Consider the following 24499-nt stretch of genomic DNA (forward strand, 5'->3'; position numbering starts at 1 on the left):
CAGAAATGAGAGATACAGCTTATATATCCAGTCCCCTCCCAGAAGCTAAAACGCTCTCTGCACACCCAAATCTTGGCCTCTAGCCAGCAACAAACACAGTGACACCAGTTTTAGTCTCATGACAAGACCGAGGCTCAGGTGCCACCCGGAGGGGTGCTGTTCCATAGTTGAGGGCATCAGTCAGTCAAGAATAAGCCACAGGGTCAGCATGCAGTTCAAACTCCTTCTAGAGCCCCAAGAAACAGTCAACAGCAGCTACCTCTCCTTCAGCACCCCAGTGTACCCTTGCAAACTAAGAAAGGTTTCTGAGGTCTTAGGAAAGTCCCCAGTGTGCAACAGACAACACACAGCCCCCTCTGAGCTCCATGTCGGCCTGAGCCAGAGCCATATCTTGGAGGGCCACGTGGAATTAGGGAAATATGCCCTCCAGGGGGCAAGTCCCCTCACCATCGCAAGGAAAAAAAGCACCAGCTGGCGGTGTGGCCTGACAAAGGCGCCTTGAGGTCTTTGTCCTCGGGGTCCTTGTGTGAGAATGTATCATTAGCCATGCGGAGTGCCATCGTGAAGACTGACACAACTCCATTTTCAGGCCTCTTTCTTGTGCTGGTCAGGCCCTCTAAGGAATGGCCCTGCCCCTCTCTAGTCAGGCTCTGAACGTGTACTCGGGCCCTCAACCACTTTCCAGCTGGAGAGTCCTTAGAATTACATCTGGGGGCCACAGCCTCCCTGTGCGAACCATCTTATCCACGTCATTAACACTGCAACCTTGGGACGGAAGAGCCCAGCAGGGGCCCGACCTTCCAGAAAGGGCAGTGGTGGGGCAAAGACAGCAGAAGAAACAGGTGGTACGGAGAAGGATGTGCCCCAGGTTGGTCCTGGGCCCAGCCTTGCAGTTGGGAGATTTCAAGGCCATGTGACTTGTCGGAAAGAGAAAGGAGAGAGTTTAAGCTTCACAGAGGCCACCGCTGTTGTACACAGGGAGCCATGCTGGATGGCCACGGCCTCCTCCAGTCGCTCTCTGAAGTAGACGGCAGTGGTCACAGGGCTCCCTCACCTTCCCCATTCCAGGTGAATGGCTCTGGCTGGTTACACTCGACTAAGTTCAGGAAAGAACAGGCAGACCCTCAGGTCACACCATCACCCGGCCAGGCCCACATGCTGCCCCAGGCTCTCCTTCGGCACAGAGGGTCCAGGGTATCTCACGCCCCCTAGAACCCTATAAAGCCCCAGGTTAAGAGTATGAGGGTCAGCCAGTGCTCTGCATCCAGCCCGCAAGCCTCCCACTGGCCCCAGACGACTCTGCTCAGTAAGTCCTTCTCCAGCCTCTTCTGTAACTGACGCCTGGGCCCTGTCAATCAGTCTCCCCAGCTGGGTTGGCCTGGTCTGCCCAAGGAAAAATAGGCACCAGCTGCAGACAGAGGCAGGGCACAAGAGTGGTCCAAGCGACCTATTTCTGCGCACCCAGCATATTGTAGGGACACAGTTGAACGCTGGGCACGGCTGAGCTGGTAGTCCTCTCACTTCTCCCAGGCCTGGGCTAGCCTGGTCTCCTGCCTTCCTCGGGATACTGGCTTCAGAAGATCCACTTCAGGGAACCCCACTCTTCTTCCCTGCACTTGCTTTGCTTTGGGGGCTCTTATTCTCTGATGCTTTTGGAGACCAGACCTAGCTGCAGACCTAGAGCGTGACTTTGGGGGTCAGTGACCTGCAAAGGCTTTAGAAGAGAAAGGGGTCCCTTTCAGCTCTTTCGGATCTAAATTCCAGAGCTCGGTCAGAGGTTCTTGCCCTCTGCTATCTGGGCTCCACCCTGCTGCCCGGCAGCCATCTGTGCTGATCCCCTCTTAGGAAATCCCAGCTCCCAAGGAAGAGATGTTCATTAACTCACCAGATAACCTGTGTGCCCCTCTGCTCCCTCTTCCTCTCTCATTCTTATCTGGGTTCATAACCCCAAATTCCATCTCTCCTCTCTACCCCCAGCTAGTGTTGAAGACCAGAGTTCACAAAACCCACCTCCTTCCTCCCCCATGAGCGGCCCTGAGGTCATATCTTGGCAACAGTTTGATATCTCCGCTAATCCTTATTCTCATCAACTACCCTCTTTGAAATGAGATTTTTTTAAAAAAAAGTTTAAACATTTGTTGTCGCAAAATGGCTATCATCAGAGTCAAAACCAGAACCTAAGTTTGTTTTCCTCTCTATGTATGTCCTGCAAGCATGTTTCTCCAGCCAGTCTGGATTCTCTTTGACTCACTGCAGGTAACCAGGATGGACTGGTGAGCTGCCGGGGAGCGGGGTGGTCAGACTGACCCCTCAGACTCTAGCTATCCTCTGGGCCCAGCCCTGAGCCCTGACAATGGAGGCAGTGTCACGGCGACTACCTTAGCTATACACAGATCATGAGGCAGAAGCTGGAGACTAGTCTGACCCAGCTCAGCTATCCTGGAGAAGTTGCTGAACCTCTCTGAGCCTTGCTTTTCCTGCCCTGTCAAATGGATAGAACCAGATGCATAGAACTCATAGGTAATGGTCATAGATACCTCCATGTCTCATAGGCTCGTGAGTGACAGGGATCCCCAGGTTCAAAATGTCATGGGATCTTGGACAAAAAAATGAATGCATGCTCAAGTGACCTACAATGTGAAGGGTGCGGTAGTTGGGAGAAGAGGGGGTCCCAGAAGACTTAGACTAAGGTGTGGCACCGCCACTCTGTGCTCTGGTTGTGTGTTGTGCCACAAGACCCTTCCCGTTCTGGCCAGCAGCTTCTCTGCCCATGAAATCGTGAAGACCAATGGAAGCCACCCACCCTTTAATGAAACAATGAAGTCTTTTCATCCTGGTCTGATCCCCTTGTTGGGTAACTTTTTCTGATTCCATTTCACTCACTGTACCTTAGTCCCCACCCCTTGTAGAATTGGGCCATGGCACTTGCATCTTAAAGTGGAGGGTAGGAGAGAACAAACTCGCACAAGTTGACCTCTGACCTTCATATGCTTGATATGGTGCTCACACGTGCACTTCACACACACATACACACACACACGTAAAATTTTAAAAAGAAAACCAAAGTAATGAGTTACCATTTCTGAGCCCTCACAACTGTGAGAGTTTCCTCTGGTTCTTTCCATGATAAGAATATAGAACATTCCTGACCTCAGCTGGGCGCACGGATTTAGGAAACTAGCTGCTTTTAGATGGTGTTATCAATGGTTGGGACGGTCAGTGAGAGCCAACAGAGCCCTGATTTGGGGCTTTTGTCCCCTTCTCTGTCTTACAGGAAAATGCCGCTCCCTTCCTCTTACAACCTCCTCTTGCTAGCAGGTCTGTGCTGTCTGCTCCCTGGCTCCCAGACTAAAGACTACCAAGAGGCAGGTTCCTCGGGCCATGGCAAGATCCAGGAGCCGCCCCAATGCCAGAATTTTGCTTCCACCATCACCAACATCTCCTTGTCCTTGCTCCAAAAGGTAGTCCGTTGGCCCAGGCAAACCAACGTTATGTTCTCCCCGGTAAGCATCACAGCTGCCTTCGCAATGCTCTCTCTGGGAGCTAAGGGCAGCACTCAGAAGCAAATCCTGAACGGGCTACGGTTCGGTCTCACAGATATGCCTAAGATGCGGGTCCACAAGTGTTTCCAGCATCTCCTCCAGACATTCCACCAGCCAAACTATCAGTTACTCATGACCATTGGCAACAGCCTGTTCATCGATAAGCGTCTACAGGTGACAGACAAGTTCAGAGAGGTCGTTACAGAGTTGTACGATGGGGAAACCATCCCTGTCAACTTCAGGAACATTAAAGAAGCCAGGGAACAGATGAACAAACACACGTTGAAGAGAAGCTATGGACATATATTGCAGGTGGTCGAAGACCTGCCGATGGACACAGCTCTTGCCCTGGTGAACTTCATCTCCTTGGATGGTAAGGTGGGACTGATACTGAGGAGGGCAACCATAGAGACCCAAACCCTAGGGTTCAAGTTCTTGTTCTCAACAATAATAGAATAGACAGGTGAGAAAGTGAACAGGTAAGAGTTTTATTTCGAAGAGGCAGCATTTGGCAAAGCAGACAAGTTAGGGAGCAGCCCGGTGGGCTCGTGAATGATGTTCACCCTGGGATAGTTGGGGGGCTGCTCATTATGGGATCAGAGACAATGATGAGTGGGACCTGTGTCGTGGACATTACTTGACTAGCCCCACCTTTTATGATAATTAGGTCACATCATGTGTTATCCGGCCATACCTAGGCGTTACAAGCTTGCAGTGAGACATGGCAGGGCTTTACATTTATTTACTTACTGCTGTGTGTAAGTGCATGTCTACACATGCCATAGTACACATGTGGAGGCCACATCACACACGACTTGTGAGAGTCAGTTCTCCCTGGATTCCAGGGATCAAATTCACATCATCGGGCTTAGAGGCCCCTGCTACTCAGCCACCTAACAACCATGATATTCAAAAGAGAAGAGAAACAAAAAGAAAACATTTACTGTTTAGGGTATGACTATGCCACCTTCATAAGGAAAGCTAAGTCTTCCTTTCTGGTATCAAAAGGATTAATAGTTACCAAGTACAACTAAGCTGATGTCTGGGAAGGGGACCCCCTACATTCAATAGGGGCTGGGAATAAAGACCAAATACATCTCTCGGCCATGATTTCCTGGCCCTAGGTCGAGTCCTGAAGAACAGAGTTCCCAGGTCACATCCAGCACAACTGAGGTCCCAGCTCTGCTGTGACAAAGGTGGATCTTGTCCATACCCCCACCCTATCACCCACTCCTTTCCAATGAACTCAGTCCTTGAGGCTCTGCCTTCTCTGCTGGTCTCAGTGGTGGCAATCATACAGCAGAGGAGATGCTGTCCTGGCGTCTGCATACACGACATTTTCCCTGAATACGGACTGAATGATTGTCTGCGAGGGGCAGGAATCTTCCAGCCCCTCAGGAGGTTCCTGTTTTCATTGAGAATCTTCAGGCAGGGTCTAGAGTTGGATCTCAGTAATGGAGAGGGGGCTGAGTAGATGGGAGGTCAGACGTTCAATTCCTACCACAAACAAGTCCTCGTGAAACTATCAAATATACGTAATTACCAAAAGAGAAAAGGAACAGAGGGAGGGAGGAAAATGGTAAGTTTTCCACTAAGTGGTCTGGTATATGAATAATCTGTATCTTCTGCAGCTTCAAGTGGTCATCACCAAATCCCTGCAGCAGACTTTTGTGGCCACACTCATTCCATTTACACTGGATGAAGCGAAGAGGAAAGTGTCACACAGGCGGCAGGGGCATCCCTTGCTCTGACGCCTGAAGTTTGATCTCATCCCTTCCTGACAGCCTCTTCTCTCTCCCCAGGAATCCATCATGGTGAACTCCAAGCTGACTTATTGAGTAACAATGAGTTCCGCCTGGATACAGGCCAGGTGGTCTTGGTGCCCATGGTCAAACGCACGGGTAAATTTTACCTGAAGAAGGATAGCAATCTGTCCAGCTGGGTGCTGATACAGCACTATGTAGGAAATGCCATGGCCTTCTTCATCCTGCCAGACCTGGGGAAGATGCAACAACTGATAGACAACCTGAGCTATGACTACCTCAACAGCATCCAGACGCACATTAACCCCAGGTGATCCCCCAGGCCATGGGCCTATTCAGAACTTCCCCATTCTTTGAGTCATGACCTCAGGACTGACCACAAGCTACGATGGGTGGGCCCAATCCCTGGATCACCGCTATGAGTCACAACCTCTTGAAAGTGGTGTCGGCCAGGTTGTGTGGTCTCACAAAGTTCACTGTGAACTCTACGGTCCTGGTCTTAGACGTTACCTCCCCATTAGGTACACTGTGACTTCCAAATGTGTACTGCTGGGGTTGGTGACAGTCACTGGAGGAGCCATATGCTATGACAGAACCAAGAACAGGAAAATGGGCTTGGAGACAGACCCCAGTTGTCCCAGTTTCCAGGACAGACCGTGACAAGGAAGGCCAGTCTGAGAATGTTCATAGAACAACTGTTCTGGAAGCAGCAGAGAACTACCACCAGCACACTCGAGGAGGACAATGCAAGGGAAAGGCCTTAAAGAGGAAGAGGGAGAAATTTCCATAAGCTTCTTGGATACACACAGTTTATTGACCATGGAGCCTGAAGACAGGAATAGACATTGGTATAGGTATCGTTGCTGAGCAAGCTTTCAGATAAGAGTACTTATCTGAATTGCTGCACTTTTTTAAAAAAAGACATTTATTTATTGTGTATACAGTGTTTCTGCCCACATGTATGCCTGCGGGCCAGAAAAGAGTACCAGATCTCACCACAGATGGTTGTGAGCTACCATGTGGGTTTCTGGGAATTGAACTCGGAACCTCTGAGTCATCTCTCCACCCCCAGAATTGCTGCAGTCAATGAAAATTATACAGGCTGATAGAAAGATTGATGGGTGCCTCAAAGCATGATGTGCCTGTGCCTTGAGCCCTCCTTGAAAGGGCATGTGGCTCAGAGAATGGGTCCATCTAGGTACGTGACTTTCACAGTGGACACAGGCAGATCTGGGCTACAGAGACCTAGAGAGAACAAGGTGGAAGCTGGGAACCTGGGGTCCATTTTCAGGAGGTTCTGTCCTTTGATACTCTTCATTGTGGTTCACTGGGCCCCCAAGAACCAGCAGGTCAAAGTGTGTTCTCCATCAGTTAGCCCAGGTCCTGCTGACTGGGGTGTGGGCTTGAGGTGAGTGTGGGCAGAGGCGCTGCTCTGAGGAACAGAGCCCTGAGGGCCTGCAGGCCCAGCAGAGAGCACAGGAGCTGATGGGGCTGAGATAAGAACTGGCCACAGAGCTGAAAGCCAGTCTGTTCCCAGGCCTCACCCACTTCTCAGGGTCACTCTGCTCTTCTACTCTGAGGAGATGTCACTCAGCTGCATCAGCCCCACCAACTCTCAAAAGTATCCATCCCTAAACATGGAGGGATGAGGTGAGAGCACCCTGAATCTGTCAGGAGAACTTCTTATAGGCGGTGCCACCTCTGGGGTTACTAGGACAAGATGATCCCCTTAATGTCAAATACAGAGGAAGGACAGGACACCAAGGGACCTTGCCATCCTGCTGTGGACAGAAACAAGGCAGTAAAGAGGGAAAGAAGGCACATTCACAATATGGTGGATCCCAGAAGAACAGGGAAGGCCATGAAACCCCTCTGTTTTTCTTCCACTATGACAGGTATGCCAACTTAGGTTTCCCCAAATTTACCATTTCTGCAACCTACGACCTGAAGACAGTCATGAGGACACTGGGCATCACCCAGATCTTCAGCAGCAGGGCTGATCTGTCAAAAGTCACAAAGGATGCTCCTGTGAAGTTGTCCAAGGTGAGGCCACCTAACCAATGTGTAGTTCTGGATGTCTGAAGACCAGAAGGGATGTAAAGGGCACAGCTCAGGCATAAGGCTGAGGATGGAGAAAGACACATGAGCATGGTCCAGGTTGCGCTCTGAGGACCTGGGAGGTGCCTGGGAGGATGGAATTAAAGACAGAACTGGGCGGGGCGGTGGTGGCACACGCCTTTAATCCCAGCACTTGGGAGGCAGAGGCAGGCAGATCTCTGTGAGTTCGAGACCAGCCTGGTCTACAAGAGCTAGTTCCAGGACAGGCTCCAAAACCACAGAGAAACCCTGTCTCGAAAAACCAATAAATAAATAAATAAATAAATAAATAAATAAATAAATAAATACAGAACTGGGAGGTGACTTTTCACGTAGGTAGTACCATGGCTTTTCCCTGAGGTATTTCTCTGATAATCTTTGCCCAAGACCTAATACTGTTTAAACCTTGGTTTGCTCATATTTATGCAGAGAAGTCTAGGCTCAGTTACTTCAGAGAATGTTCTATACTCTATAAATGTGAGCCACAAGGTCCAATTTATGAGAGTTAACCAATGAGGCCAACAGTTCTGGTAAAAATCAGTAGACCAAAACCAAGAATGGTTGACCATGAGCTGTATACTTTGGGAGTTTGGACACTCTGAAGGTCACATTCACAGCCCTTGTCTCAAGAACCTCAAAACTGTGTCCTAGAAAGGGGACACTTGTAACAGAGAGTTCACAGAGGTCCTCCCACACAAGGCCTCAGGCTCAGGCTACACCAAAGGTATGAGAAATGGGGGGTCATGAAAGGGGCAAATAGAAAAACAGGTCAGGTCAGGAAAGGTTTTGAGCGATTGTGAGGAGAGAGCCATGGATGAGGTAAGACTGCCCATGAGGAGACAGGCCCCGGGGAGGCTCTCCTTGACTGGGGCTCCCACATAGTCTTGCTTCAGCCTAGAGTGGGGGTTTCATAGCTTCTGACCCACTTCTGCCTCTCTCTCTCTCTCTCTCTAGGCTATGCATAAGGCTGTGCTGGGAATTGAAGATAAAGACACAGAAGTCCCTGAGTTTACTGATATGGTAGATGTTTTGTTGCCTAATGTCCCCAGTATCATGTTCAACAGGTCCTTCCTCATCATCGTCAAAGATGAAACCTTCAATCTTCCTTTTTTCGTGGGCAAAGTAGGGGATCCCAGACCACAATAATTACACCCGAACATCAGTTCCTGCTTTTCCCACCAGGTTCTCTCCCTAGATGACTTCAAGCATGGGTACCAGAAGTTTTCTGGAGGGAGACTATTTCTATTCTCCCAAGTTACAGATGGCAATGCCAAACCAAAATAAAAATAATAATAAATATTTTTTACAAAGATGTTTTTCCAAGTCTTGTTTGGTAAAAAAAAATGACCAAATGACTTCACTGGGGGTCTTTACAAGAGTGTGGGTGCATGGTTATTTATGGAACGTAGTTGACTTTTGGGGGATTACATTTTTGAACAGCTAAACACAGCAACATGGCTGAGACATCAGGAAAGCAGTGTGACTGAAGTTCTTTACACAGCTTCCAGACAGCTACATCAGTGAGGTGGTGCCCATCCTGGCAGCTACATCAGTGAGGTGGTACCCATCCTGGCAGCTACATCAGTGAAGTGGTACCCATCTTGGCAGTCATTTACTGCCTAAGTCACCTTGGGAAGGGGACTGAGCAATCTTGAACCTCTGAGGGTTTCTCCCTTCATGAGAAAGTGTTTCCATCTGGAGGAAGCAGCTACACAACACTCCAGCCCTTCTTTGGCCTCCTCTTCTGCTATGTACCCCAGCCTTTGGAGGTACGGTCATTTTCTTGCATTTCTAGTTGAACTTTGGGCCATTGTGCTGCAGCAACAGGAATCTACTGTTAGCAATTTGATTGGTTGGAAATCGGTGTAATGATCACCATCTACTGCAAAAAGAAGCTTCTTTGACCTAGACAACTGTTGTGGAACAATCTTTTTGTACACTATGAATGTGTATTACTTCCATTGGCTAATAAAGAGCTGACTGAACTATAGGTGGTCGTGTGGAGGATAGGCAGAAAAATCCATAACATGAGGGTTGCTTGTGGGGGTTTCTGTCCTGCCCAGTTCTCACAGACTTCAAGTCCCAATGAAAATCACACAGAGGTCTCCATAAGTTATAAACTGATTGGCCCATTAGCTCAGGCTTTGTATTCGCTCTTATAACTTATATTAATCCATTATTCTTATCTATGTTAGCCACATGCCTTGGTATCTTTTTCAGCAGGGCAGGTCACATCTTGCTTCTTCCATGGTCTGGGCAGGACTGAGGAGGAATGGGCTTCCTCCTTCCCAGAATTCTCCTGTTCTCATTGCCCCACCTCTACTTCCTGTCTGGTTTGTCCCACCTATACTTCCTGCCTGGCTACTGGCCAATCAGCATTTATTTAAAACATAATTGACAGAATGCAGAATTGCCCCCCCCACCAAAATCAGACTAAGAGGATGCTGGGAGGGGAGAATGGAAGAGTCATGGGGGTCAGAGGAGTCACCAGCAGACACAGGGAGAAGCAAGATGGGCATGTCATGCTGAGAGAAGATACCAAGCCACGTAGCAAAGCATAGATAAGAAATATAGGTTAATTTAAATGGAAGAGTGAGCTAGTAATAAGCCTGAGCTATTAGACAAGCTTTTATAAGTAATATTAAGTCTCCATGTTAGCTATTTGGATCTGCTGCTGGCACAGGAAAACTCTGCCTACAAGCTACAGTAATCTGTGGGAATAAAAACATGTTTAGAAGGCAAACTGATAGACATGCCACATATGTTTAACAACAACAACAAAAATGACATCAACCTCCCACTGGGTCCTCTACCTTCTGAGCCATGGGTTTTTGTTCAGGTTTACAGTGAAAAGTAAGGGTTCAATCTTGTGAAGCATATTTTAAATCCAGTCAGAAAACTGTTGGCTCCACTCATGAACCATATTATTATTCTGCCATATCTTAGTTACTGTTCTATTGCTGTAAAGAGACACCATGAGCAAGGTAACTTATCAAAGAAAGCATTTAATTGTGGGCTTGCTTACAGAGGGTTGTTTCAGAGGGTTAGTCTATGATCACCATGGCGGGGAACATGGCAGCCAGCAGGCAGGCATGATGCTAGAGCAGGAGCTAAGAGCTTATGCCCATCCACAAGCAGGAGGCAGAGTGAGATTGGGCCTGGCATAGGCCTTTTGAGAACTTAAAGCCCACCCTCAGTGACAAATCTCCTCCAACAACGCCAAGCCTCCTAATCCTTCCTCAATGGTCTGCCAACTAGGACCAAACATTCAACTGTGTAAGCCTGTGGGGGCCATTCTCATTCAAATCCCTATACACCAACAGGCACATTTTTCCTGGTAAGTTCATAGCAACTGTTCTTCAACCAATAACACGCAGGGAGCTTTCTGGTCTTCCAAAGATAAGCAAGTATGGGCCAAGTTTGCAGTCCAGTTCTAGACCAGTATCTCCAGTGTCTCCGGCAGTTAGGGACTCAGAGTTTAGTTCTGGCAGACAACAAGCAGCAGTGGCCAGAACTGTACTGTGTGAGACGCAGACAATAGCTCATAAATAGCTTATAGGGAGCTTGTCTCCCCCTGGCAAAGGCATTTTCAACCAGAAACCTTATGGCCCTTGGGAGTACCTTCTTTTACCCACGGTGGGTTTCATTTAGACTCTTATCACTGATGTTTTTACTGTTCTGTGGGAATTTGTAACTGTGGAAGAAATAAGATTGGAAGAGTAAAGCATATAAAAAATGGAGGATGGGGAGGAGAAATGTAAAATAATTGGAACAAAAGTGAATTGAAACCGAGATTTGTAATTGGAATTAGAATTGATACAGAATTAAAATAAAAAGATTATAGACAATTAGGGGAAAATTAGATTTAAAACACAACAATAAAGCGACATTGCCTGGAACTGCAAACATGTGAGTCTCTCCCCTCAGATTAGAGCTATCCCGAGATTCTTTTGGCTATGCTGAAGCAACTGACCCGAACGCTGGGAGGAAGTCAACAGCAGCCTCTGGGCTTCTGATATGACTCAATTCATAGGTTAAACCATAGATGAAGTCAGAGCCTTCATGATCTGACCATCTCTAGAAAACACTCGAGACACACCAAGAGCTACGCCGCGCTGATCCCCAAGGCTCTTCGAAGCCCTATCAAACTTCTCATCAAAATCAACCCCACGACCTGTTCCAGCCGTGTCATCTCCCCTTTACCCCAAAAGAAATGAAGCAGCCCTGAAAGATAGCTTACACTCATGTTCGGGACAGCATGATACACGCATGTGTCCCTATGCTGCATGCCCATCGACGGATAGGTGGACAAGCAAAAGGCAGGCGACCACACAACAGAATATTATCCCTTCATTTTCAAAAGGCAGAGAATCCATGCTGTCCCTGGGTCACCAGATGACAGCCATTGTAAGTTCAAGACCCTTGTAGGCCTGCCAGGTTAGAGAGGCAGGAAGCACTTTTTTTTTTTTTACCATGCCGTGTGTGTGTGTGTGTGTGTGTGTGTGTGCGTGCGCACGTGCGCTTTATATCTGGGTCTGTGGCCCTGAATGTGTTTTAAATGTGTGCGTCTGGGAGGGGCATTACATGGGTTACAGAGAACAGTTATACCCGTGAAGATAAAGGGATTTTCTTCTCCCTGTCCTCAAGACTAAGCTCCCCCCTGGAAGGGACACTATCAGCTGTCTCTCACTTACACCTAAGACCCTCTTCTGAGGCATTGGGCCATTATTCCCACTCTGTCTGTCTAACTGGGTTTGCATGAAATATGGCACAGGTCCTACTACCCAGGTGAGGTTTCTCAGGCTGCGAGTGGGAACACACTCACTTTCTTCAGGTGGGTGATATTTACTGAAGACACCAAGGCTAGGAGTATGTAAGGACCCATGGCCTCCTCTTAGCAACTTCCTGAGGTAGGCTGCAATGGCCACTGGGCTACCTCTGTCTCCCTCCTCGATGGGTAGTACTGGCCAGTTCTGCTTCACTAAGTCATTTCAGGGAAAGAGAGCCAGGCCCTCAGGCTACAGCAACACACGGCACACTGTCTCCTAGTCAAGATTACAAGCTGACCGGGGCTCTCCTCCCACATGGGGACTGAATGTCTCCCACACTTGTGCGTATAAGTCCCCGGGGCAAGATCTTCAGGGGCATTCAGTCCTGCACGTCCAACCCACGAGCTTCTCACTGCCTCTGCTAAGTAAGTCTGTAACCAGCCTCCTTCTTAACCCATGGGGTGGGCACAGTCAACCTTTCTCCTGTCTCTATATCTCCTCCACACAGAGGACGCTACTCCTATGGGCAGATCCAGAGGAGAGCAAAGACCTCATTCTGTGCTTCCAGCCCACAGTATACCCTCTCTTGAATACTAGGTCAGGCCTGCCCTTCCTTGAGGAAGCCCTCTAGGCCTGGGCCAGCTCTAGATCACTTACCCTTCTGTGATCTCTCTGCCTGACTGGGGGTGGCTGAGGAGACACCTCAGATGGTCCTATCACCCCATTCCTGCACCCAATACTCTCAGCTTGGGCCTTCTTCCATGCCCAGTCCCATGACCCTACCAGAAGCCACAGGTCTTGACCTCTCTCTGTGGATTCAGGGACTGACTCCACACACACTCTCCTGGGATAGAAAATGGACTTGTTTGTTTGTTTGTTTAAACTGCTACCCTTTAAAGTAGTTTTCCAAGACTCCCCGCGACAAGGGTCCTAGGCCTCTTTTCTCCTGCCCAGGAGCCATCTGCCCTTGATCACCTGGGAAGAACTCCTGATCACCTGGGGGGAAAATAGGTTCGTTAGCTCCTCAGATGAGCTGCTGCCCTTCCAATCCCTCCCCCCCTTTTCTTATTTGGGGTCACGCTCCCAATTCCAGCCTGATGGCTCAGGGCTGGTCTAAAAGGCTGGAGTTTGCCAAACCTACAACCTTCGCACAAGATCAAATTCAAGTATAAGTCCCCATATCTGTATTTGTGTCACTAATGCCTTGCATATTTTTGTTTTTAATCTGAGGCTCAGAAGTTGATTTTTATTAAGGCCACACGGTCTCTAGTGGCAAGGCTCTTGGTTAAACGGGGCAGTTTCTTTCGCATTGAATCATTGCAGATGGGAGTGGAGTAGGCTATAGACAGCCTGCTGTGGGACCTGGTTCTGCTGCAGTTACTGTTCATGGACTTGAATATATGTTTTAACCATCAAGGAATGGAGGAGAGCTTCGCTCCCCTGTGAGACTTCTCAGAGAAGTACACACCAGATAGACATGACCTGCCCCGAGGCTTGTCACTAGCTCTTTCCATGACGAGGCTGTAGAAAGTGCCTCGCCCAGACCGGGAGCACAGCACAGGGGTAGGGAACTGTGGTTGTTATGTCAGTCATCGGTTAGTGGAAGCTGTCATGGCCCCGACTCAGGGCTGGGTCCCTTTCTCTGTCTTGCAGGATGATGACACTCATTTTCTCTCATGGACTCCTCTTGCTAGCTGGCCTATGCTCTCTGCTTCCCAGAACCCAGACTACAGACCATGAAAACCCGTATGACCCAAGCATCGGTAGCTGGCAGTGCCGGAAAGTAGCTTTAACCATCTGCAATGTCTCTGTCTCTTTGTTCAAAGAGCTGGCCCAGCAGTCAAGAGATGGGAATATCTTCTTCTCCCCTATTAGAGCGATTGCTTCCATCTTAACGCTCTCCCTGGGAGCAGAAGGTAATGATAGCCAACGCATCCTGGAGGCCCTAAAGCTCAACAAAACAGGCTTGTCTGAAGCTGAGATCCACAAGTGTTTCCAGTACTTTCTCCGCGCCACCAACCAGCCCGCAGAGATGTCCCCCCTGATAAGTGGCAGCAGCGTGTTCATCCACCAGGGCCTGAAGCTGGTGGATAAATCTATGAAGGGAATCAAGGACCTATACGCCTCTGAAGTCATCTTTACCAACTTCAGAGAGAGCAGTAAGGCCAAGGCACAGATCAACAATCATATGATGAAGAAAACCAACAAGGGAATTGGGACCATGGTCAAGGAGCTAAAGAATGACACATTCCTCGCTCTGATGAACTACATTATCTGGAATGGTAAGGGTGACGTCACTAAGCCGAGCTGGCCCCAGGGGACTTATTCAAATAGATGCTCATATTCCAATGTTCTGTGTTCTTGGCACCCCAAAGTCGAGAAGGGCAACATGCCTACATGTGTCTTCTTTTAGTCTTTCACCAATAAATAGCATAACAATTTTTTCAACAACCCATGAGATCAGAGGATGAAGGATTAAAGCAGCCCCTTATCTGGGCTTGACAGGTCATTCTCTATACGAATCTTCTTTTGAAATCTTTGTGAGTGAAACAGAAATATACTTAGTGCTTTTTAAAACAAATTATTGCATGGTATATATACATAGAGCTGTTCCCATGGAATATACTGAGAAACATTAAGTGTGGTAGAGTCAACTTCAGGGCCCGAAAACATTGGCGTCCAGTGTGGCCTCCAACATCCATTACCTGTCTACACTGGACAAGTCATTTTATCTGTTTGGGGTGTGACTGTCCATTTTACCATTGAGAAAGCTAGCCCAGTGCCATGAGACCATGAAAGGATTAGCAAGGCTACACAGTGTGTGGAACTCTGTGGAGAACATGTACCTGGTCAGCTAGCCTCGACCCCAAACATGACCTCCTGCCTAGAAATGGTTAGGTCAGGGCCCTAAAGTAAGCATTTCTGCCCCAGGAAAGAAACAGCTTGGGGAAGGGCTAGGAGTTGAGACTAGGGCCTGCTTTTTTCCCCCTGAGCTCCCTCTCCCCTGGCAAAGTCCTGCAAAGTGCAGCGCCAAGGCCATGGCTTCATTCCCTTCCCAGGGCCTCCAGCCCCTCCTTTCCAGTGAGAATGTGAGGCCAGGAGCTCTGAGGGTCCTACTCATTCATGACAGGGAGGATGGGTCCCTGAGGCCCCTACTTATTCTGATGGCTATGTTGGTTGTGTTTTTATATGGCACCACGGGAGCTCCCCAGATATTTGCACCGCATCTAAGGGCTCAGGAGAGGACTCAAGTTACACATCAAGGTTTGCCTTGAACTATATTAAGCGGTTGCCTGAAAAGGACAAGAAGCCTCTTGAAAAGCAGGTGTACAGGTGTCTTAGGGACCACTGATCACCTGCAATTGTCACCATTTAGCATTCCCAGAGAACCATTAAATAAGCAAAATATTAAATTTCTTTCAAAGACACTTTACCTTTAGAATCTATATTCAAATTCTACATCCCTCCCCAAGTTCAAGGGACCCCCACAAAGCGCTCCCGCCTTAGCATGTCCATCCTTTTTCTATTTTTAGCTGATAAAACCAGGGCTCTGAGAGAAGACTCCTGGCCCTTTTCTTCTGATACACTCTCGCAGACCTAGACCCCCTCTATCTGACACCCCCTCTTCTTCCTCTCCAGGCAAAATTATCAGGTACTTTTCATGTCACTTCCTCAAAATGGAGGATTTCCATGTGGACCATCAGAAGACTATCAAGGTTCCGATGGTCAATAGTGTGAGCCTGTTTCACCTGTTTCGAGTCCGTGATCTGTCTAGCATGGTGCTGGTGTACGCCAGCACCCAAGTCATCCCCTTCACCTACTTTATCCTCCCTGACCATGGGAAGATGCACGAGGTAGAGCAGAGACTGACCTACCCAGACTTCCGCCGGATGTTTCAACAATTTAGCCTAAGGTAATTCCTCGGTCCCAGGAACTACCCAGAGCCACCCCTACCTATGATCATTCCATAACTAAAGCTCTAGAAGGCTGGCCAGAAGCTGGGGCCACAGCCACTTTGAGCGTCCAGGCAGACTCGGTGTTCATTTCCATACTGTAGGCCATGCTTGTTGATGGAAGCAGTGCTGGAAAGAAAGAGGTAAACATGTTGTTCTCAGGGCAGTCATACCTCGGGATGGACACATTGCATCCTCAATACGGCAGAGGCCACAGCTGCAATGTATGTTAGAGATTATCCAAGAATATGGAGGTGGTTCATAGGCTCTAGTCACCTTAAGGGTCAGAGGTCAAGGTGGACAGCCCATGGGGTGTTTGGAAGTTAGGGGAAGAATCTGTAGGGAAATCTTCAGAAAGAAAAGAGTGCCCAGGTCACGAATGAGAAAGACTCTATTCCTCTGTTGCTTTTGTGTGAGGCTGGTCAGGTCCCCAGAGCCATGCACCATAGATCGGTGAGCCTGTGTTCTAACCTACTCCCCCATCCTGCTTCTGCTGCCTGTTATGTGAGGTGTGTTATGAAACACGTAGACACGCAGGCAGGTCTGAGGTGAACTGTAGGCAAAGGTGCCGCTCTTCTGCCTAGCCCAGAGTCCATAAGCACTTTCTGAGGCCTAGAACCTACAACAGGGAACAGAAAACCCAGCTGGGGCTGAGCATGGAACTATTGGGAGCCCAAGACCCAAACTGAGCCCTGAAGCTTCAGCACAGCGGGGAGAGGAGTGGTTTCATCCTGCTCTCCACCAGGCCTTGCGCTCAGCTGCTCTGACTCCCTCTGTTCCGAGAGTCATGTCTTGGGGGACAACCCTAGATAAGTGAGAGGGGTGCCCAAACACTGTAGGGCATAGTGAGACAGGGTTCTGTGTGAACACCCTGTGTCTTCCCAAAGGACTTCTCAGAGGAGGTGGCATTTTAGGGGTTCCCGGGACGAAATATTCCTTCCACACTAATGAAAAGCTTCCTCTCTTGCCCACTAGGACAGTCAAGGTACAGATCCCCAGACTGTCGGTGCCTGAGACCCATGGCGTGGAGTCAGTGGTGAACCTACTAGGAATCGCTCCTCTTTTCAACAAGGCAGCCATCAGCTCAGTGACCATGGAGGACACAGCTCAGAAGTCCTTCAAGGTGAGGTCACCTCACAGCACTGCTCCAGTGTCTGCTTCAGTCACACAGGGCAGAGGTGCAGCTCCGGTGCGAGGTTAAGGAGAAGGGAAAAGGTGTGGACAAAGGCAAGGCTGAGGTCCTCCGGATGACCTTTGGGTTTATCTGGAGTTGGGGGTCAGAGGTCAAAGCTGCAACAGGGATTTTTGTGCTGCTGATAATGTAAGTACCTCCCGGAATGACCTCCCTGAACCTCAATCTCACCTTTGCCCAGGACCGTTCAGTCCTTAGTATTCAAACTACCTATTTTCATACAGAGAGGCCTAGGCTTAGTGACTTGGGACATTACCCTGGAATTTTCTGTCTGTGGCATAGAGGGTGACTAGTAAACTACAAAGTCAGGAGTGTTAATGAGTTTTCCAAAGATCCCATTGGTGGGGGGAAATTTAAGGCAGTTCAGCATGGGCTCAATACCCTTGGAGTTTGGACACTCAAGGTCATCTTCAGACACCCAGTCCCCAGAAGGGCTCACAGCTGTACCTTGGGAAAGGGGGACCCCTGGGCAAAGGACAGGAAATACAAAAGAACCTCCCACTGTGAAGCTATGCACTGTAGCTGAGGTCATGAGAGATGGAGGCAGGAAGGGGACCTGGAAGTGAATGAGCCAAAACAGGCAAAGACTGGAGAGATCGGGGAAAGGCTTTTGAGTGACCACCATGGAGCAGGCTGAGGGCAGGGCAGTGCCATAAAGGGTGGACACAAGCCGTTGGGGAGGGTCTTCCTTCATGAGTTCCGTGTGCTATCTTACTCTAGGCCGCAGTGATTGCTGCCCCCTCTCTCACACACCTCTGCTTCCCTTCCCACAGGTGGTGAGCAAAGCTATGCTGACCCTCGATGGAAAGGACATAAGCACCTCTCCGAGTTCGTGTCTTAAAAGAGACGAGTGGGCTGCTGTTCCTCTCTTTCAGCTAAATAGACCCTTCCTAATCTTCGCCCAGGACCCAAAAAACAGTGCCCCCCTCTTTTTAGGCAGGGTGGCAATTCCCAGAAAGTGACAGCTCTTAGGTATCAGCCTCTCTCCTGAGAGCCGTGTCCCCTCCCTGCTGACATTAAACATGGGATGGTTTCACTCATAAATGAGTATCCAGGAAATCCCTGGGTGGTGTCCGTGTCTTCCTCTGTTCTGGGAGGTGTGTAGGGACTCCCTGTCACAGCACATCTCAGTTCGTCCATGTTTAGGAGATCTCCATGCAGTGACATCTCCAACATGAAGGGAGAAGGCCTTGTCCCTTTGTGTTGTGCTGCATTGCCTCACTGGGCCTATCCTCTCTACCTCACCGGGAATTTCCTGAGAAGGGCTAGAGGAGATGGGCTGGAGCAGGACCCCAGTCTCTGTCCCTGTCATTCCTTCCCTGCCAGAGGAGTCTCACAGTCCCCTCAATTAGCAGAAAGATCTCTGGATCTTGGCCTCTGTCTTCTTCTCAAGCCAATGAGACCCATGAGCCCAAAGCCACTTCCTTTGTTCCCCTCATCCGTGCTGACCTTGAAGCCATGCTGTATAGATGGCTCTAAAAGGTCATAACAAGGACATGTCATACAGGAGAAGGACACATATCCTTTCCCGTGGTTCCCCCAAGATCTTCCTGAAGTCATATGTACCTGCCTCAACTCCCATCTCCAGACTCTCGGTGTAGTGTTTCAAGGGCACATGTAAGTCTCATAGTAGATCTTAGGGTTCCCCCGTCATCAGGGTCCGGAAGTCCATCACTGTCCTCCTCAGCCCTCACCTGCGCTAACTTCCTGCAGCATCCAGAACCCACCTCTCAGAGACTGCACCTACTGTTCAGAACCTCTGTGCTGAGGGAGTGCTGCCCCTTCCAAGCTCACCTAGTGATCCTCCCCCGCGCCCATCCCTGAATAAATGTGGATCATAATATTGCTGTATTTTATTTGTGGTTGTGTGATTTCACAGGACTCGGTAATGAATCACTCCAAGTATCTCTCTAAAAGTGACACTTTCTATTGTGATCTACTAGTGCCTCCAACCGAGACCATCCTCAGAACTGCAGTGACTCTGGACTCCAGAGTGTCAGTGCCGGACACATGCCCGCTGTGTGACCTCTGTGAAGTCATCAAACCCTGAGCCATCTTCTTTCTCTTGGGGATGAGAAAGTCTATTTTGATTTGATATTTTTTGTTTGTTTGTTTGTTTATTTGTTTTCATCTTAGTAGCCCAAATGCCATTACGAGGGATGGTGTCTCTCCCTTCAAGAGTATTCTCGGGGAGCCAGATCACTCCAAGGAGGTGTTTGGGAACATTCCCTGATGACCAGGGTTGTGCTTCACAAACCTGTGAGAGACAAGACATCATTGCCCCTCATTAGTGAACTGACACAGAGCAAATGAGTTGCCTATTCCTTCAGGGCAAATCTACTAACAGGAATTCTCACTCCTGGAAAGCTTACCATTCTCTGCCCAGCCACCCCCCCGACACACACACCCTACCCTGACCCCTGCTCAGAGAGCTATCAGCACCCACACCAAATAAAGCTTCTTCCTGAACATTGAGGAATCTTAGGCCCACAACCCAAATTTTGAACGTTTCAAAGCTCACACCCAGCTGCCCGGTAGAGGAGCACCCACTGTGCCAGAACTCTCCCTAGCCCCATTTCACCAGCCCACAACAGAGCATAACATCATGAGAATCCCCAGCGGTTCCCAAACTGCCCTTGGGGAGATAAGAAGTATATGAAAGTCTGGCCAAAGCCTCAAGTGCCCAGGGACTGGTGGTGGGGGGGGACTTAAGGAAGTGAAGCCATTACTACACTTTCGATGACTGTGGTAGATACTGGAGAAGCAAGATGTTACCATGTTACCAAGCCCATGCCACAGGCTACAGTGACAAGCAAGGTTCTTACTGGTGACCTCAGCTGGAGTTGGACGGAGCTGTCACACCCCAGTGGTGACAGAGCTGCTCTCCTGGACACAAGGAGAAGCTGGTTTTATTGGGGTTTTGTGCCGGGCTAAAGTTTGGCGTTTGTCCTCTAATCCTCAGCCTTGTTGAAAAACACCTCATGCTGGAGCACTCTAACCTTGAGCTTGGAACACACTGTTTCCCTGAGCCTTGCAGCTGTCACTTGGATCCGGGAATAAAGCACTGTCCTCGTCATGAGTGTAGGATACAGTCACCAGGTGACAGCATGCACTGTTTGAACAGCTTTCCATTCCAGGCCAGAACTAGGACTCTGAGGAGACAGCCAGGTGTACTTCCTGTTGTGCTTGTATGACTTCCAATGAGGGTGGGTTCCCACATCAATGTGTGTGTACGTTTGCTTCTATAGGCATGTCTGTATGTGCTGTTTCTCTCTCCCCCCCTCTCCTTCTCTCTCTCTCTCTCTCTCTCTCTCTCTCTCTCTCTCTCTCTCTCTCCCTCCCTCCCTCTCTCTCTCTCTGTTTGTGTATCTCCTTCTCTCTTTCTCCTTCTCTCTCTTTCTCTTCTTCTTCTCTCTCCCCCCTCCTTCTCTCTCTCCCCCCCCCCTCTCTCTCTGTGTTTGTGTATCTCCTTCTCTCTCTCTCTCCTTCTCTCTCTTTCTCTTCTTCTTCTCTCTCCCCCCTCCTTCTCTCTCTCCGTCCCTCCCTCCCTCCCTCTCTCTCTCTCTCCCTCTCTCTCTCTCTCTGTGTTTGTGTATCTCCTTCTCTCTCTCCTTCTCTCTCTTTCTCTTCTTCTCTCTCCCCCTCCCTCTCTTTCTCTCTCCTCTCTCCTTCTCTCTCTCTCTCTCTCTCTCTCTCTCTCTCTCTCTCTCCTTCTCTTTGTGTGTGTTTCTGTCATTGTCAGTCTTTGTGCATATCTAGATCTCTCCAAAGTGTGCACACCTGTCTGGGAGGGGTATAACATGGAGCAAGCATACACGTGCAGATGAAGGGTCTTTCTTCTCCCTGTCCTCAAGGCAAAGCTCCCCTCCCTGGGACAGATGGACATCATCAGGTTTTCTCGACCATACCAAAAACCCCTTCTGTGGTATTAGGTAGGCTCTTTACCTATCTCTCTGTTCTCAAACAGACCTGCACAGCAGAAAGGCAGGTGAGACTTCCCAGAGTGAGAGTCGAAGCTCACACACTGACTGGAGACACCATGGTGCAGGCACAGCCATAGGCCCCTGGTGCTCATGAACATGTTCCTTACTCTTAGCTACTCCTTGAGGTAGGCTGAGGTAGCCACAGAAGTCCCTCCCTTCCCTGATTCCAGAAAGGACTAAACGGAAGTGTCTGCTTCTGCAGGACTAAACCTGGAGAAGAGGCAGGCCATGGGTCATAGCAGCACATGGCCAGACTCACGAGCTGCCCTAGGTTCTCCTCCAGCAACAGCGCCCCGGGCACATAGGGACTGAATGCTCCTTTTCCTACTCAACCCATGAGTTCCCAGAGCAGCAGCATGAGGAACAGTTGGTGCTGCACGCAGCTCCCGCTGGCCTTGTTAATCCTGATTAGTAATCTTTCATCAGCTTCCTCCTGAGACCACAGGGTGGGAGTGGCCAGCCTCCCACCTAGCTCAGCACACTTTGCACACAAGGGACTCTGAAGCACCCAGAGTTGTGATGGAGCCAGAGAAGGAAAATAGCCTTCCTCTGAGCTCTCAGCACACAGTGGGCCTACAGGCAAATGCCGGACATGCTGACCTGGTGGCCTGTTTCAACTTAAGTCACCTTCCCAAACCCAGGCTGATCCTGGGCCTTCTGCTCCCTGGTATCTGTTGGTCAAGGGTCTGGAGCAACTCAGAGCACCGATTTCTGAGCCAATACCTTTGAAATCCAAGTCCAGACACGTACCGATGCCTTGACTGGGATTGAACGACCCATAACCCAAGCATCAGTTCTGGCTGATCAAAACATATTTCCCAGAGTTCCTTGCAACAGTCCCAGATCCTCACTCCTCTGCTTTCTAAACCCAACCTCCTGCCCCAGAAATTCTTTGACCTCCTGCTGGGAGCTCCAGAAAAGGGTGGGAGGTGTGTTTATTAACTCTTCAGATAACCTAGCTGCCCCTCTGCCCACATCCTCCTTCCTTCTTATCTAGGTCCATGACCCCATCCTTCACCTTTGGTGCCTCCCTGGTTCCCTGACCCGTGTCCGCTGCCATGTACCTCACCTCTCATCAGAGCAATGTTTCCAGAATAACAGGCACGAAGGCCAGCCATGGCAGAAGGAAACCCTGGAAATAGAATCTTAGAGATGCATCAGGGTGCAACATCAGAGAGAGGACACTGGCACGGCCAGGCTCAGATCAGGGACCCAAACAAGAAGGCTGACAGCGTAGCAGATCTAAGAGGAGCCACAGTGGGGTCAGACATTGAGGACCAACCTTCAAGGCAGACATGGAAATGTAGGAAATAAAAAGTATAGAGAGATGACAAGTAGATACAGCCTTTCTGAAAAAAGTCTACCCCCAGAAATCATCAAGAAGAATTTCTGTGTTCCACTTTACAAAATGTAAACAGTATACGGGAGTTAGTGCCATTGACTTCACCATGAAAGGATAGCCATCGTGCGTTCATGTGTACCCAACACCACAGCTCCTGACCAAGGCTGAACAGAGTGAAAAGGCTGAAGGCAATTCCATCTGTCCTTATAGTAGGACAACAATCAATAAGCCACCAATAATCAGACAGATGATCAATAAGGGAGCTGAGACCCAGAAGTTACCTACAATGTTCCCCCAACAGCATCACAGACGCTGTTCTCCAAGGCAGGCCAGGTGGGGTTGAGGGAGGGTAGATGCCAGGAAGCTAGAGCAGAGCCAGGAGAGGCTTTAAGCGAGAGGAGGGGGGGGGGAGTTGTAGCGCATTCGTGGTATGAAAGTGAATTGCAAACACTGGAGAGAGAAGGGTAGGGGGAAAGAGGGAGAAGAGAAATGGGCAGAGGGGGTTGACAGACACATGGTAGGTATGAAGGTGCCGCAGGAAACTTGCTACTTTGTGGGATGTTACAGAATAGTATACTACATTTCAAAGTACAGCCGGGTGGTGATGGTGCATGCCTTTAATCCCAGCACTGGGGAGGTAGAGCAGAGGCAAGTGGATCCCTGTGAATTCAAGGCTAGCCTGGTCTATAAAAAGTTCCAGGACATCCAAGGCTATGCATAGAGACCCTGTCTCAAAAAAAAAACCTAAAATAAACAAATTAAAGAAAACACATTTCAAAGTAAAATATTTGAGATTCAAATATAAAGAAAAAATATAAAGAAAAATGAAATGACATAGACACAGCCCGTGAACGAATTGGAAATCTTGATAACAAGTATCATAAAGACTATTGTTTCAACGATTTATTTCAAATCTATTATCGGGAAACAGTAAGCAACGAGTAGAAAACCCAGCAAATAATATCAGCAAGCTTTCAAAAGAACGAAAGAAAAATAAACAGAAACCGTCAGTGGAAATTTGTAATATTTCCTAACTACTTGCAATTAAAAAAATCCAAATCCAATTAAGAGCATGCCACTGTCCACCTGTCCAGCTGGCACAGACACCCGGAGCTGGTGCCCAGTGCTACGAGCATATGAGAAAACAGATACCGTCCTGCCATGTGGAGGAAGAGAAATCTGCGCAACCTCACTGGAGGACAACGTGGTAAGAGCCGTTAAAGGTAAAATAAACGACTCCCACTCTGAACCCAGGAAGCCCACAGAAACTCACCACACAGGGCTGTTCATGCACAGCATGGCAACAAACAGGGCGTTCTTTCTCATTGTGACTCCATACAAAGAGGAAAAAAAAATCCCACATGGACTTCTCCCTCCGCCACACACACCTTTTAATAACAGTACATCCCTAGAAATGAAACACGGTACAGCATTTTTACAAGGCCCCTGGGTGAAACTGGGGAGATGACTCAGCAAGGCCCCAAGTTTGTGTTTCCTGAACCCATGTGGAAGTCAGCTGTGGTCGAATGCAGAGTTATAATTCCAGCATTCGAACTGCACCATGGGAGGTGGGGACAAAGGGATTCCTAGGAGCTTGAGAGACAGATAACCTTAGAGAACTAGCAAGAGACAGTCTCTGCGAAGGGAGAAGGTAAGGGGAGACATTTAAACGTGTGCTCTGACACCCATGCATATGACAGGACAAGCACGCCCAACCCCAAACATACCCCTGCCACACACACATGTAAGATTCTGTAAAAGGCCCTATGGAGGCTAACATGGAAAGAGTCAAAACCTAAAGAGAGTCTAAAAGAGCATGCGTGTCTTTTTCTTCCTGTGAGCCCACATGTTAATCCAC

This window comes from Chionomys nivalis, chromosome 10 (genome assembly GCF_950005125.1).
Source record: "Chionomys nivalis chromosome 10, mChiNiv1.1, whole genome shotgun sequence".
Taxonomy (NCBI): domain Eukaryota; kingdom Metazoa; phylum Chordata; class Mammalia; order Rodentia; family Cricetidae; genus Chionomys; species Chionomys nivalis.